Source organism: Acanthopagrus latus, chromosome 3 (genome assembly GCF_904848185.1).
Source record: "Acanthopagrus latus isolate v.2019 chromosome 3, fAcaLat1.1, whole genome shotgun sequence".
Taxonomy (NCBI): Eukaryota; Metazoa; Chordata; class Actinopteri; order Spariformes; family Sparidae; genus Acanthopagrus; species Acanthopagrus latus.
In genome coordinates this window covers 563,267-580,468 of record NC_051041.1, presented here as the reverse complement: position 1 = coordinate 580,468, position 17,202 = coordinate 563,267, and the positions used below count along the sequence as shown (strand labels likewise).

At 47.5% G+C, this 17,202-nt stretch overlaps 1 long non-coding RNA gene across 1 annotated transcript; it reads left to right on the top strand.

Moving 5' to 3' along the window:
• Positions 1–2,827: 2,827 nt before the first annotated feature.
• Positions 2,828–4,361, top strand: LOC119017338. Its single transcript, XR_005074406.1, has 3 exons — positions 2,828–3,095; positions 3,805–4,020; positions 4,117–4,361. It is a non-coding gene; the product is annotated as an uncharacterized LOC119017338 (long non-coding RNA).
• The last annotated feature ends 12,841 nt before the right edge of the window (positions 4,362–17,202 follow it).

Here is a 17,202-nt window from a genome sequence, read left to right as displayed (position 1 = left end):
GGACTTGAACCATCAACTAAATGTACAGTGGTCAGCCAGCACAACGACTGAACCATCGGCCCCACGGAGGACCAGCAGCAGGTTCTGGTTCCTACCTGCAGACTCTGGGGCCGTGCAGCTGAATCACCAGTAGAGGGCACCAGAGACCACAAATCGCTGCTGAGACGAATTATTAGAACAAGAAAAGCAAATGTTTCTGGATCTGTGGTTGTGGTTCTGGACCTTCAGCTGGACCTCGAGTGTCTGAGAATCAGAACACATCGTCTGTTTCCTCACAAACCTGGAGAAGACGTTGGATCGCCTCTCAGTCCAGGTTCAGATGTGACACATGAAACCTGAGCTGAGAGAGAAAAGGCTGCCGGCTCCACTTTAACAATCAGCCAGGCAGAACCCAGCAGAACCCATCAGAACCCAGCAGAACCCATCTAATGGACCTCTCCGCTCTCACCGGGCAGCTGACACACTGAAGGAGCTGAGCGACTCTTTCACTTGGAGTTTAAAATCTCCTGAACTAAACATCTGTAAAAGTCTCAGGTTCCAGCCGGAAGCGAACCAACAACCTGCGAGTCGCAGAGCAGCTCATCAACCAGCCGAGCTGTTCAGCCGGTGCTGGAGGACCCGTCTCACACGGGTCATCAGCAGAACTGTGAAGGATTTCAAGACTTTGAATGTTTGTCTGAAAATGTTTCTGTCTCTAAACATAAACTGAGATTCTCACAGAACTTCAAACTGGATCCTTTGGGTTCTCAGATCCGTTTGTGGAGCTGAGACGTCTGAGCAGAACATTCTCCAGCGCTGAAGTTCTAAAGTCATTAAATGTTGATTAGTTTCAGGACTGAAGCTGAAGTCAGCAGGAAGTCACGGCTGTGCTGGACTCGTTCAGGTGTTAACAACACACACCTGTGTGAGACGCACAATAGACTCAAAATTGGAGGTTGGGCGTTAACGTCACTTCTGCCCATGGTGGGATTCAAACCCACGACCTCCTGCACCATAAAAGCCAGGCGGCGCTGCAGCTGCCTGAGCCGCTGAGCTGTTGTCAGGGAGCTGTGCAGAGCTCCACATGTTCACTCTGTGTTGACTCTGGGCAGAATGAAGGTTGTCGCTGTGGTTCTGGACCTTCAGCTGGACCTCGAGTGTCTGAGAATCAGAACACATCGTCTGTTTCCTCACAAACCTGAAGAAGAAGCTGAAGAGGAGCGCTGACGAGCTCAGACCAGTTCAGGCTTTCTCTCTCTGGCTGTCGGCTGCTGTCAGCGCTGAAGATGGTCCAGTGGTTAAAGACGCGGACTGGCGTCCTGGAGACGTGGGATCGGACCTCGGCCGGGATCACCTCAGGTACATCACTCAAGTGTGTGTGTGTGTGTGTGTTGAGCTCAGTGTGTGTGATTTAAAACAAACCGTGAAAAACTTAAACAGCGTCGTTCAAACTTCGTTCGTTGCGTTCGCTCGTGGAATTTGTGCGTTGGACCGACCGTGACGGAGTGGACCTCAGCAGAACCAGCAGACAGGTAAGTCCGGTCCAGTTAGCTGGCTTGATGAAAGCCAGCTGATGAGACTGGTTTCATTATTTACTTTATTTTAGTTTGAACTCGACTTCAGTCTGTGGTTCTGTCCCGTAACTCAGGCTCTGTCCCTCAGGTTCTGTCCCTCAGGTTCTGTCCCTCAGGTTCTGTCCCGTCTCTCAGGTTCTGTCTCTCAGGTTCTGTCCCTCAGGTTCTGTCCCTCAGGTTCTGTCCCATGGGCTCAGTACTGCAGCTGGGAGGAGTTTCAGGTTCTTCACAGTTGCAGAACATCACAGTGTCTGACTGGAGTTCTGTCTTCAGTCACTGACCCTCTGAGAACAAATGAAACTGGACCTCAGGTTCTGGGTCAGAACTGTTCGTCTGTATTCTCTCCTTCATCACTTCCTGTGTTGTTCTTGTCTTTATGATTTCTGTTTCTTTCTTCTCATTTCCTCCCTCTGCACTTCTCCCTCCATCAGATATTCTGCTCCTGTCGTCCGTCCCTCCCTTTACTCCGTCCAGCCGTCCTCCTTCATCACTTTGGCATCTTTTTTATTGAATTTCTCTCCCTCCTGTTTTCATCCTCCACACCGTGACCTCCATCTCCTCCTCCTCTCTGCAGCGGGGCGGACGTTTCCCCTTCAAAGCCAAGGTCAGGAGGACGACTGGAGGGTTTGAACCTCCCACAGAGAGGAGGGGGAGGAGGAGGAGGGGGAGGAGGAGGAGGGGGAGGAGGAGGAGGAGGGGGAGGGGGAGGAGGAGGAGGAGGAGGAGGAGGGGGAAGAGGAGGAGGAGGAAGAGGAGGAGGAGGGGGAAGAGGAGGAGGAGGGGGAGGAGGGGGAGGAGGGGGAGGAGGAGGGGGAGGAGGAGGGGGAGGAGGAGGAGGGGGAAGAGGAGGAGGAGGAAGAGGAGGAGGAGGGGGAAGAGGAGGAGGAGGAAGAGGAGGAGGAGGAGGGGGAGGGGGAGGAGGAGGAGGAGAGGGGAGGAGGAAGAGGAGGAGGAGGAGGGGGAGGGGGAGGAGGAGGAGGAGAGGGGAGGAGGAGGAGGAGGGGGAGGAAGAGGAGGGGGAGGAGGAGGAGGAGGAGGGGGAGGAGGAGGGGGAGGAGGGGGAGGTGGAGGAGGAGGAAGAGGAGGAGGAGGAAGAGGGGGAGGAGGAGGGGGAGGTGGAGGAGGAGGAAGAGGAGGAGGAGGGGGAGGAAGAGGAGGAAGAGGAGGAGGAAGAGGAGGAGGAGGAAGAGGGGGAGGAGCAGAGCAGGAGCTCCAGAGCAGAGCAGGAGCGTCAAACCTTCACCTCCTCTGTGACTGACTCTTACAGAATCTGGCCGTTTGCTCGAGGACACTCCAGCAGGACGCCACGCGTCTTATTCTTCTTCTGTGAAGTTGTTCTTCTCTTCCTCTCTCCTCTCACTCACCCTCTTCGCCTCGGGCCGGCGGTGGGCCGAGGACCGTCTCCACCCGCACCGAATCGATGGTCACAGTGGCGCCGAGGCTGCTGGGAAATATATGTAAAAAGTGCGGCGGTGTCGGCGTTGGAGGACTGTGGACTCAGACTTCAGAGAGAAACTCACAGTGACAAATCAGACGGATGAGGTGAGAAATGAAAAAGCAGCGAGAGAAACATGAAGTCAGATTAAAGAGTCCAATAAAGTCAGTTCTGATCAGGGCTGACTGACACGGTTCTGATCCAATTCAGACTTCATTAGAGACGTTTCACACATGGGCAGTATATTTCAGAACATATCAAAAATCCGCTCAGGCTTCATCTTTAATCTGTAAACATCCTCAGTCTTTACATGTCGTTTGTTAAGTTCAGTTACTTCCTGTTTTATTTTGTAGGTTCTGTCCTCATGTGTCACGTTTCACTTCCTGTCTTTGTCCTGTTCAGCCGAGTTATTCTGTTAATGAGTGCGGCTGGATTTAACTGTCAGGTCGTCATTCTCCTCCTGTGTCCCGTTCTGTTTTCTCATTTGTTCAATCCGTTAATGTTTTGACTCAGTTATTAATAAGCTCAGTGTTTGTGTGTTTGGACTACGTTACGGTAGTTCAGTGGCAGGTTGTTCAGTCGGAGGCGGGTCGCAGGACTCGGAGGGGGAACAGGTGAGTCCGGTGAAAAGGTGAAACGCTGATGAACTTTTCTCTCTCACTTTAAAATCTTTGTGTTTTGAAAAGTTTGTGTGGCTTCGTTCCTTCGACAGCCTTCATGGTGTGTCTGCGAGGACTTCGCCTCTCCAGAGGAGCTGCAGTGTAAAGGTCTCTGCTCCTCCCTCCTCCATACTAATGCGCCTCCTTCTGTCTGCAGGAGCTCGCTTCATTACTCACGCTCCCGCATCTCGTCGCCGCTGTAGATCCTTCTGTTCCGCGGTGACAGAAGACAGATAGCTTCCACGCCGCCGTGCTGCTGACCTTTGTGTGATGTATGAGGTCAGTGGATCTGCTGCTGTCGGCTGTATCACAGGCAGGACGTCTGCAGAAAAACGTCTTCATGCAAGAGATGGAAGTCCTGGATGTGCAGCAGGTGGCTGTCAGCGTCTGTTTATCTGCATCACCATGGCAACGTGCCTGCAGACGTGGCAGCTGGATGTGAAACTCTGGTGTTGTTTGTGTCCTTCAGGTGTGCAGGTGTGTTGCTACAGTCACAGTGAGACGACTTCCTGTGGATTCAGTCTGCTGACGTCACTGCAGAGAGCGCAGCGCTCAAACTGGAATATTACAGAAATCATTTATGAGCTGTTAGAGAGCGACACTGTGTGTGTGTGTGTGTGTGTGTGCAGTGTGTGTGTGTGTGTGCAGTGTGTGTTCAGTGTGTGTTCAGTGTGTGTTCAGTGTGTGTTCAGTGTGTGTGCAGTGTGTGTTCAGTGTGTGTGTGTGTGTGTTCAGTGTGTGTGCGTGTGTGTTCAGTGTGTGTTCAGTGTGTGTGCAGTGTGTGTTCAGTGTGTGTGCAGTGTGTGTTCAGTGTGTGTTCAGTGTGTGTGTGTCCCACATCTTCGTACCTGAGAACCGTTACAGTCACATTAACAGAGAGAGTTCTGGTGAGTCGGGACTTGTCAGTCCAGGACTGGACCGGGTTTAGCAGCCGGTGCCAGGCTCGTCATCAGGGAGCTGAACCCACCAGAACAGCAGCTGGAGCTCCAGGTGTTGTGGAATATGTTGTCCTGTCAATATTACTCCTCACGTCGCCGTCTCCACTGGTCTCTCACACACACACACACACACACACACACACACACACACACACAGTCATCAGTTCATCCATCCTCTCTGTCTCACTGATCTCTTCGTCTCATCTGCATTCTTCTTCTGCTTCTCGAGGCTGGAGGACACAGCCAATGAGAGACATTTATTCTGTGTGTGTGTGTGTGTGTGTGTGTGTGTGTGTGTGTGTGTGTGTGTCGTTCCCTGCAGTGGTACATGTTGGATGAGCATTTGGTTGACTGATCTTAATAACTTTGCTCCCGCACAGAAGAACAGAGATCACACACAACTATCCATCACACACACACTGTGTGTGTGTGTGTGTGTGTGTGTGTGTGTGTATGTGTGTGTGTGTGTGTGTGTGTGTGTGTGTGTGTGTGAGCTTGATGTATGATTGTATGATTTCACGGGTGGACAGCACTCCCACAGGAACAGAGAACTCCCCATAGGGCAGACAAATGATGTGTATCCATACAACACACACACACACACACACACACACACACACACACACACACACACACACACACAAACAAACACACACACACACACACACACACACACACACACCCGCTGCTGCTGTCTGCTGTGGATGCAGCACTGACCTCTGTAGGTAGAAACCAGCTGAGATCTATTTGTTCTGATTCTGAACCCGACATGGACCCGACTGGTGACTTGGACTCGTTTCCATGGAGACGTTTCACTTGAACCTGACGTGACTTTTGACTCGTAGGTGTTTAAAATGACTGAAGACTTGGACTCGACATCAGGTCTGACGGATCAGATCAGACCTCCTCACATCATCCTGAGTGTTCAAGAACAAAAGCTGCAGGAAACAGTTTTCCTGTCTGAGCAGCAGATCACTGTGATCGTCTTCACACGGCTCTTAAACTGTCGCTTCTTCATCCTGAGAGAAGAGTCGAGTTCACAGCAGCCGACATCAAACACACACACACACACACACACACACACACACACACACACACACACACACACACACTCACACACACACTCACACACACACTCACACACAGACATGCACACACAGACAGAAAACAAACCAGAATAAAAAAACACTCCATCAACTAAAAACATGTTTCTGATGTTGATGTTGAGCAGCTGACACTGACGCTCAGATGTCCAAGTGTCTTTGAAAGCATCACCAATCAGAATTGTCTGTTGCTCCTCCATGTATTAATCTACGGTGGCCGTCAGGGTCAAAACAGGTTTTATAAAATGTTGTGTTGTATATATTGTTGTGTTTATAGATTGTTGTGTTTATATATTGTTGTGTTGTATATATTGTTGTGTTTATTGATTGTTGTGTTGTATATATTGTTGTGTTGTATATATTGTTGTGTTTATTGATTGTTGTGTTGTATATATTGTTGTGTTGTATATATTGTTGTGTTTATTGATTGTTGTGTTGTATATATTGTTGTGTTGTATATATTGTTGTGTTTATTGATTGTTGTGTTGTATATATTGTTGTGTTTATTAATTGTTGTGTTTATTAATTGTTGTGTTTATTGATTGTTGTGTTTATAGATTGTTGTGTTGTATATATTGTTGTGTTTATTAATTGTTGTGTTTATTAATTGTTGTGTTTATTGATTGTTGTGTTTATAGATTGTTGTGTTGTATATATTGTTGTGTTTATTAATTGTTGTGTTTATTAATTGTTGTGTTTATTGATTGTTGTGTTTATAGATTGTTGTGTTGTATATATTGTTGTGTTTATTAATTGTTGTGTTTATTAATTGTTGTGTTTATTGATTGTTGTGTTTATAGATTGTTTGTTTATTGATTGTTTTGTGGAATGTTTTTTGTCTGAAATGTCTTGTTTTTCTTTTTCTTTTTTTCTTTGTTTCTTTTTTTTTTTGGTGAATTGTAATAAATCCTAAACAGTTGTGTTTTGACCCTGGGGGGCCACCATACTGATCACAGAGTCCTTTAGTCGTTTCCCTTCAGAGCTAAAGCAGAAACTGTGACTCAGACGTCCCATAATCCCTTGTGTTGTTCCTTCATACGACTGAGAGGCTCTGAACTCTGCACGAACACGAAACAGAGATAACAAGGTTAAATCACCCGCACGTTAAAATATTTGTTTGTGTAACTCCAACAGACAAAAGCAGAAGGAGCTTCAGTTCTCAGAGCATCAATAACACATGAGACACGCTGAGAGTTTGTCTGAGTGTGAAGTCTCAACACAGACGCCGAAAAATACTGTCTGCAGCTGGAAAATTCATGTTTGTATCAATGATTCAGGAGTCTGAAGGAAAAGAAGGTTTCTGTGTCGATTTCACAATCCACGATCACATTCTCTTCTGCTGGAAGCTTTAGAGGGTAAAAGTCAGCAACACACACACACACACACACACACACACACAATCTGTAGTTTCACTGGTCGAACATCCTGCAGCAGAGTGACTCAGAGCTGGAGAGCTGCTCTTAAACAGCAGCCAACCAGCAAACACACACACACAAAAACACACACACGCACACACGCACACACACATATCTGTGTACACACACGCATGCACACACACACACACACACACACACACACAGATCACAGGAGCTCTCATGAATAACGGTGACTCATGTTTTGTTCCCTGAGGGCGATCAATTTAATCTGCACTAGTGGTGGGTAGAGTGTGTGTGTGTGTGTGTGTGTGCGTGCGTGTGTGTGTGTGTGTGTGTGTAGGAAGGTGAAGCCTGACACACCTGAACTGAACCTGAAATAATGTTGGTCACAAATAAGTGATGGAACGTGTCGTCACGGCGTCGCTACTCACTGTTGCTAGGCAACGTGTTGTTGTTGACAGCAGCGACTTTCAGGTAGCGAACAACATAATTAATGGAAGATAAAGATAAAGTTCTGTTGTCACTGTGAACTCCATCACACCACAGACACACTAACTGTAACTTCACTACAACTTCACTTACTGTAACTTTAAATAAAGCTCGTGGAGTAAAACACATGAAACCGTCTCAGTGCACAGGGATCATTTTATTGAGTTATATCGACTATAACCGTGTTGTCGTGTGTGTACTTTATGTGTTTCTGCAACACACACCTGCAGTGACTCTGACGCTGCACACGGACCACCTGGAGGTGTAACTGGACCGGGTCCTGGTGCTGCTGGAGTCTCGGACCCTGCTGTGACAGTAACGGACCCTCAGTGTGTCGCTGGTGAACGGATTCTTTTCACTCGCTCGTTTGTCGCTTGTTGAGTTTTAAATAAAGGAGCGATATGTAAGAAACTCTGACAGCACCTGTTGGCTCATTTTCCTCTCCAGAGATCCTTTATTGATTAGTTTGTGAAGAGGGCTCACTCTGGACAGATTAGAGGAACTGAACTTAACAAACTGAATTAATGTCTTTCGTTATTTTTTGTTGAATATTATTTGAACTCGTCAAAACCCACCAGGATGAAGTCCAGCTGATGTGTTAACATGAGGAACTTGTCAGATGATCTTTACTGATCCTCATGTGATCCTCAAACTATGGCAGAGCTGTCAGTGCTGGAAACAAAAATATAAATATAAATATTAAATCACGGATTTGGAGAATAATGAGACTCCTGGAGCATTCTGATATTTCAGGGAACTGTTGGAGCAGAAGGACTTTTAGCAGAAATGTTGTGAAGAAAGCCTCAAATGATCCATTTTTATTTATCAAAGCTTTAAAACATACAAGACCTTCATCCAGGAAGTTCTGGATCTGCAGCCGACGCTCAGTCAGCATCTTCAGAAGAGACGTGTTGAGTTTAACACGTCTCCACAGTCGTCTAACGTTACCTGACCTCATGATGAATTCACCTCCATTTGTTTCAACAGCCAGAACTTTGTCGTCACCTGGCTGGATTTCAGCGTGTCTTCAGGAGTCTGCCGCGTCCTCGTGCGTCCTGTATCTCCTGCTGCAGGTTCCTCTTCATCCCACTGAGACAAAGAGCTCTGACAGCAGCTCACCCACACACTCCTGCTGGACTCTGCTGGTCTCTGCTGGACTCTGCTGGTCTCTGCTGGTCTCTGCTGGACTCTGCTGGTCTCTGCTGGACTCTGCTGGACTCCTGCTGGACTCTGCTGGTCTCTGCTGGACTCTGCTGGACTCCTGCTGGACTCTGCTGGTCTCTGCTGGACTCTGCTGGACTCCTGCTGGACTCTGCTGGTCTCTGCTGGTCTCTGCTGGACTCTGCTGGTCTCTGCTGGTCTCTGCTGGACTCTGCTGGTCTCTGCTGGACTCTGCTGGACTCCTGCTGGACTCTGCTGGTCTCTGCTGGACTCTGCTGGACTCCTGCTGGACTCTGCTGGTCTCTGCTGGTCTCTGCTGGACTCCTGCTGGACTCTGCTGGTCTCTGCTGGACTCTGCTGGACTCCTGCTGGACTCTGCTGGACTCTGCTAGACTCCTGCTGGACTCTGCTGGACTCTGCTGGTCTCTGCTGGACTCTGCTAGACTCCTGCTGGACTCCTGCTGGTCTCTGCTGGACTCTGCTGGACTCCTGCTGGTCTCTGCTGGACTCCTGCTGGACTCTGCTGGTCTCTGCTGGACTCCTGCTGGACTCTGCTGGTCTCTGCTGGACTCCTGTTGGACTCTGCTGGACTCTGCTAGACTCCTGCTGGACTCCTGCTGGTCTCTGCTGGACTCTGCTGGTCTCTGCTGGACTCTGCTGGTCTCTGCTGGTCTCTGCTGGACTCTGCTGGACTCTGCTGGACTCCTGCTGGTCTCTGCTAGACTCCTGCTGGACTCCTGCTGGACTCTGCTGGTCTCTGCTGGTCTCTGCTGGACTCCTGCTGGACTCTGCTGGACTCTGCTGGTCTCTGCTGGTCTCTGCTGGTCTTTGCTGGTCTCTGCTGGTCTCTGCTGGTCTTTGCTGGTCTCTGCTGGTCTCTGCTGGACTCCTGCTGGTCTCCTGCTGGTCTCTGCTGGACTCCTGCTGGTCTCTGCTGGACTCTGCTGGTCTCTGCTGGTCTCTGCTGGTCTCTGCTGGTCTTTGCTGGTCTCCTGCTGGTCTCTGCTGGACTCCTGCTGGACTCTGCTGGACTCTGCTGGTCTCTGCTGGTCTCTGCTGGTCTTTGCTGGTCTCTGCTGGTCTCTGCTGGTCTTTGCTGGTCTCTGCTGGTCTCTGCTGGACTCCTGCTGGTCTCCTGCTGGTCTCTGCTGGACTCCTGCTGGTCTCTGCTGGACTCCTGCTGGTCTCTGCTGGTCTCTGCTGGTCTCTGCTGGTCTCTGCTAGACTCCTGCTGGACTCCTGCTGGACTCTGCTGGTCTCTGCTGGTCTCTGCTGGACTCCTGCTGGACTCTGCTGGACTCTGCTGGTCTCTGCTGGTCTTTGCTGGTCTCTGCTGGTCTCTACTGGACTCCTGCTGGTCTCTGCTGGACTCTGCTGGTCTCTGCTGTGCCGGACCTGAAGATGTTTCCCTGTCACAACCAGAACCAAAGACCAGAACTGTCCAACACCTGGTCACAGTCAGTGATGTCACTGAGTGAATGACACGTGTGCCGATTGGTTCTGGAGGTGGAAGCCATTCAGAACAGAGTCTCAGTGATGATGTAATCACAGTTCTTACTGAGGAGAAATACGTCGGACCTTAAAACGTCTGGTTTGTGACTGGAGTCTGGTGAGACGGGATCAGAGCTGAGCCGCCTTCTAATGATGAACCTTACAGACGACATGAAGTGACGCAGACGTGGAGCCAAACGGAGACGTTTAATCAACTTTACGTTCAGTTTAGTCACTAACGAGGAGTTATTATATAAACTGGGACAATGATTCACTCTGAAGTCCTCAAACTCTTTCTGTCACTCATTTGTTTTCATCATTCACACTCAAACTGATTTTAATCATCTGGAAACTTTTTGCAAATCCAACAACAGAGACACAGAAACAGGAAGTGACTCTGCTGGTTATTGTTCCGTCTGGTCCGTCTGTTCTGTGATCCCGTCTGTCCGCTGAGCTGCCGACTGGAGCACAGCCATCAACTATAGAAGTGTTACAGACGCACAACACAACACAACACAACACAACACAACACAACACAACACAACACAACACAACACAACACAACAAAACACAACACGACCGAGAGAACAGCAGGCAGAACACATCAGTTTGTTCCTGCAGGCAGGACGGAGGTGTGTGTTCACCTGCTGCAGACCAGCTGAAGGAGGAAACATCACGACAGCACAAAAAATACTTCCTTAATAATTTACTCTCCAACAGAGCAGCCGGAGTGTCCGGAGGAAGTTCAGAACGAAACTGTCAGCGTCTCTTTGGCTCAGCAGCTTTCAGTTTCCACTTCAGTCTTCAGACATCACAGATGAGGTTCAGACTTTCACAGTCGCTGGAGCATCAGACCTGATGGTTTCCATCATCAGCTGACTCGTGTATGTGATGGGACGATTGTTAGAGAGATGAATCTGACTCCCGACTCGTCAGACACTGAGGATTTGGGTCGGTGAACGTGAACTTTTCTTTTAAAGTTATGAGCAGAAACTGATTTTATTAGCTGAACAACAAACACTGAAAGAGAGAAGTTCAGTTCGTCTAATCTGTCCAGAGTGAGCCCTCTTCAACAGATCAATACAGGATCTCTGAAGAAGAAGACACACCTCTGCAGTTTCCTCTGGTACCAGTCAGCTGATCGTCTTCATCACACACCAGAACAGTCTGGAAGTGATGCTGCGGGCTAACGCTAAGCTAGCTGTAGCATCTCTGTAGGGTTGGATGAAGGTGGAAAGGTGAGTCCACAGGTGAGTCACATTAGGACTGTCTGAGTGTATTTTACAGTGAATTCAACAGTTTCAAATATTGCTGTGAGACAACAGGCGACTGTAGAGACTTACTGAGCATCATCATTCATTCTGTTAGCTCTGTTAGCCCTGTTAACTCTGATAGCTCTGTTAGCTCTGTTAGCCCTGTTAGCTCTGATAGCTCTCTTAGCCCTGTTAGCCCTGTTAGCTCTGTTAGCCCTGTTAGCTCTGTTAGCCCTGTTAGCTCTGATAGCCCTGTTAGCTCTGATAGCTCTCTTAGCCCTGTTAGCCCTGTTAGCTCTGTTAGCCCTGTTAGCTCTGTTAGCTCTGTTAGCTCTGTTAGCTTACCTCACCCTCCTCAATGTCTGAATTTAAATGAACATTCAGGATATTCATCCACACTGGCAGGTATGTTACCTCCACTCAGTGTGACCTTAATCCTTTTTTTCTGTCTACTCACACACACACACACACACACACACACACACACACACACACACACACACACACACACTGTGTGTGTGTGTGTGTGTGTGTGTTATCAGCTGTCAGCTCGTCAGCAGTCTGTCTGCTGACACCAGAGAACTCATTCCACTGAATCCTCTCACAAACCAGTTTATCACAGCGAGCAGAGCCGCAGCACCGGGTCAAGGCCCGTTAATACCAACGGGTATCTCACACACACACACACACACACACACACACACACACACACACACACACACACACCTGCATAAGCAGGTGATGTCACCCCCTGTTGGAGAGGCTCAGGAGACAGACAGGAGGTTGTTTCCTACCTGTTTAACTGTTTTCTGTATTAAAGGATCAACAGTTTCAGTTTCATAGTTAATTGTAACAGTCGCTCTGATGACATCACCACTGCAGTCATCCAATCACAGCGCGATGTATTCACTGTGTATCGTCACAGTGAATTAAGAAGTTTGATGTGTTATTTCAGGTAAATTTATTGGATCAAACATCTGATCAAGTCGAAGATGGAGGAGACAAAACTTCTTCTGTCGCGGTCGTTTGATCATCTCCTCCTCCCTCCTCTCCTCTCCTCTCCTCCTCACCTCACTTCTCCTCACCTCTCCTCCTCACCTCACTTCTCCTCACCTCTCCTCCTCCCTCCTCACCTCACCTCTCCTCCTCCCTCCTCTCCTCACCTCTCCTCCTCCCTCCTCTCCTCACCTCTCCTCCTCCCTCCTCTCCTCACCTCTCCTCCTCTCCTCACCTCACCTCACCTCTCCTCACCTCACCTCACCTCTCCTCCTCCCTCCTCACCTCACCTCTCCTCCTCCCTCCTCTCCTCTCCTCTCCTCCTCCCTCCTCACCTCACCTCACCTCTCCTCACCCTTTCATCTCTGATTCATCATGTTTCCTCCTTTGATTCTGGTCCGGTCCGACTCCGGCCGTCAGCCTGAGGGACGAAGAAGGCCGGAGGGGAATTTCACAGACGGACAGGGAGGAGATCTGATCTGTAGAAGAAGGAGGGAGGCTTCATCACAGAGACACAGAAGAAGAAGAAGAAGAAGAAGAGGAGGAGGAGGAGGAGGAGGAGGAGGAGGAGGAGGTGAAGCTGTAAGTTAACAGGTTTATTTAGTTCCTGTTGCAGTTTGAAGACAAACGTCAGAGTTAATTGATCACTTCTCCCAGCAGAGTCACTTCACTCTGACTCGTTCTGACGATCGACCTGCCACGAGTCAGAAAACTTCACTAACATAACTGAAGCTGTCCGTCCATCAGAACGTACTAAAATCTGATCCAGGTTCACACAAATCAACGCCTGAAGGTATAAAGATTCAGAAATGAGATGGTCCAGAACCGCTGGGCTCTGAAGACGCTCTTCTGTTTTTATGTCCTGGCAGCGACATAAAGATTAAGAGAGCGTTTAATGGACAACAGGACGGCTCATCAACACTTCTGGTTGTTTTCCAGGAAACTACAAACTCTGAAATACCATGAAGAATAACCACGAAACAGACGTGTCCTGCTGTTTGTCCTGCTGACCCACAGGTGAGACAGGTGAGAACAAGTGAGACAGGTGAGAACAGGTGAGACAGGTGAGAACAGGTGAGAACAGGTGAGACAGGTGAGACAGGTGAGACAGGTGAGAACAAGTGAGACAGGTGAGAACAGGTGAGAACAGGTGAGACAGGTGAGACAGGTGAGACAGGTGAGAACAAGTGAGACAGGTGAGAACAGGTGAGAACAAGTGAGACAGGTGAGAACAGGTGAGAACAGGTGAGAACAGGTGAGACAGGTGAGAACAGGTGAGAACAAGTGAGACAGGTGAGAACAGGTGAGAACAGGTGAGACAGGTGAGAACAGGTGAGAACAGGTGAGACAGACGGGGTGTGTCCACCTCACAGGAGCTTTAATGTTTCTGCTCAGTGATGAACAGGATGGATCCTCCTTCAGTCCTGAGCACTGCTGGTTCTGTACAGTGATCCGGTCCTGAGTGATCTGGTCCTGAGTGATCTGGTCCTGAGTGATCCGGTCCTGAGTGATCCGGTCCTGAGTGATCTGGTCCTGAGTGATCCGGTCCTGAGTGATCCGGTCCTGAGTGATCCGGTCCTGAGTGATCTGGTCCTGAGTGATCCGGTCCTGAGTGATCCGGTCCTGAGATGGCTCCGGGCTGATGGAGGTCAGATGAGGTGTAACAGCAGCAGATTGCTTCATGTTTCAGTCTGAAGATTTCCTCCGTCTCTTCTTCTCTTCCAGTCGATGACTTTTAATGTCTCCGGCCTCCAAATGAAGAGCTGTTATCTGATGACCGGTTGCCAAGCAACCGTGTCATTTTGGACCATTAAAGTTCTGAGACGGCCGCGAAGCTCCGAGCTGAGTTTTCTCTCTGAGAGCACTTTGGTGAAATGTGTCTCTGTGGGTTTGTGTTAATGTGGCTTTATGGCTCTGCTTTTACTTTATGGCCTTAATCTAACCTTTTAATTTACTTTTTATGTTTTAATCTGCCGTATTGGAAAAATGTTTTCAGCGTTACTGACTTTCCTGGAAACTAAGGGAAAGTTGGATGACATCATCAGGAGACAGAAGTGCGTCAAGGGTTTCAAGACTGACAACATATTAAAGATCATAAAGATTTTAACGACTGAGCATTTTCAAACTAATGTGTTTAATCAAACAGGCAGGAAACAGATAAAGACAGGAAGTGTAATACTTTACATGACTCAGGAGGATATATCCTACAAAATAAAACAGGAAGTGACGCATTATGACACCTGCTGCCATCAAACTCAGAATAAGCATTTATTCACAAACATCGATCAAACGCAGTCCGTCAGCTGTTTCCTAAAGGCAGCTGAACGCAGAGCAGAAGAAACATGATGATAATCAATAAGTTTTGATTGACAGGAACATGTTTGATAGTCGGCAGAGAGCAGATTAACACGACGCTGTAGAAGAGAAACGACGTCATTCTCCAACAGTTTATAATGTTTGTCACACGTCTGTGAAAGTAGTAAAACTAGTAAAAGTACTTTTCAAATTATGTTAACTAGTTACATGTAATAGAGGTAAGTCGCCCGACACGCTGTTGATGAGACACCAACAAAAAGTAAATTGACCCAATTTTTTAAAATAATTGGTCAATTTTTAATCAGTTCAGGAGAAAAAAGTTGTTGATTTTTAATGCAACGTAACGAGCTGAAAAAGTTTGAAATGAAAGAAGTAAAAAAGATGAAGAAGAGCGTCTGATAATGCATCTTTCATTGTGATTCAAGTTTGATTAATTAGTCTGAACAGAACTCACTAATGATGTACAAACACACACACACACACACACACACAGTGTGATCAATACAGGCATATTAAGGAAGTATTGACTGAGGAAATTAAAGGTTTAATTAATCAGTGAGCGGCTGGTCGGGGCTGTTTTGTGGACACCGATCGACCCTGAATCAGATTTAAGTCCCTGATCAATAACACACAGTGGAGCTGCTGTTAAATATGTGGCTGCTTTATGTGCTCATCAATAACACACTGATGCTGCTGCTGGCTCGGCCTCACACACAAACACTGAGACACTTTCACATTAAATCCAATAATTACACCTCGTTACGTCCAATATGAATGTTCTTTAATTAAATAATGACACTGCAGGAAACATCAGAGTTCACCTGTGATGATAATCAGGTGTGAACAGGCGCAAGTCGTTACAGTCAACAGGACTCAATCTATCAAATATTCACCATAACTGTATGAGTCATAATTCAAGCATGTTGATCAGCTAATCAATAAGTTGTATTAACACAATCTCTGACCTCCTGAAACAGAAACGACAGCCACACTGACGTCACCTGAAGGTTTCTGAAGAGTCGGGACGGAGCTCAGACAAACCAGTTGTGACCCAACCAGCCTTCATGTCTGAAGACTAGGTGAGCACTCTGTAAGGACACTCCCACAGTATGTAAGGACACTCCCACAGTATGTAAGGACACTCCCACACCATGTAAGGACACTCCCACAGTATGTAAGCACATGTCCACATTATGTAAGGACACTCCTATAGTCTGTAAGGACACTCCCACAGTATGTAAGCACACGTCCACATTACTGTATATAAGGACACTCCTATAGTCTGTAAGGACACTCTCACACCATGTAAGGACTCTCCCACAGTTTGTAAGGACACGCCCATAGTATGTAAGGATACTCCCACATTCTGTAAGGACACTCCCACATTCTGTAAGGACACTCCCATACCATGTAAGAACACTCCCATATTATGTAAGGACACTCCCACATTATGTAAGGACACTCCCATAGTCTGTAAGGACACTCCCACCGTACGTAAGGACACTCCCATAGTCTGTAAGGACACTCCCACAGTATGTAAGGACACTCCCATATTCTGTAAGGACACTCCCACACTATGTAAGGATACTCCCACACTATGTAAGGACACTCCCACAGTATATAAGGACACTCCCACATCTGTAAGGGCACTCCCACACTATGATTTTTGAGTCTCATTCCCAACTCAGCCAACCCATCCTACAGCCCCAACTCGTCATTATTTGACTCTAAAAATCAGCTCTTTCACTTTTAACACCAACAGAGTTGCTTCTTTATCTAAAACTCTGGCATCTGTCCCTCCCCTCCCGTCTGTTGGTCCAGTTAACCACACAGACAGAAAACTGGTCCAAGATTTGCATCTGACTCGAGTAACGAGTCCAATAAAACTGTCATGAGTGTGGAAATTATCAACACCAGAACTGTTTCTGTTGGAGGTTTCAAACATGTTTCTGTCAGAACATTTAACATAAAAAATGTATTTAAATCCAGTAAGTGTTCGTAATGTGACTGTTGACTGCACGTGTGTTCACTATAATATGGTGATCAATATTAATTAACTGAGACATGTTATAATTAGTGTTTCAGTGTTTACAGTCATCTGACATTAATAATGAAATTAATCTAAAAACACTGAAACAACTGAATATAAAAGTTCAGAGGGAAAAAAAGTCACTTAATAAAATGAAATATTGATTTTTAAATGTGAAATCTATACAAACACAAAGTCGTTTGTCTTCATCACTGAATTTCTGTCAGCTTTTAATTTCTGCTCTTATTCTCTCACCACACACACACACACACACACACACACACACACACACACAGTCAGCGAGGTCATGAAGTCGCTGAACGACGATCACGTGACCGACACGGAGAATAACGTTTTGTTTCAGTGTTTGTGAGGATGGAGGACGTCTGCTGGTCGGTGTGTA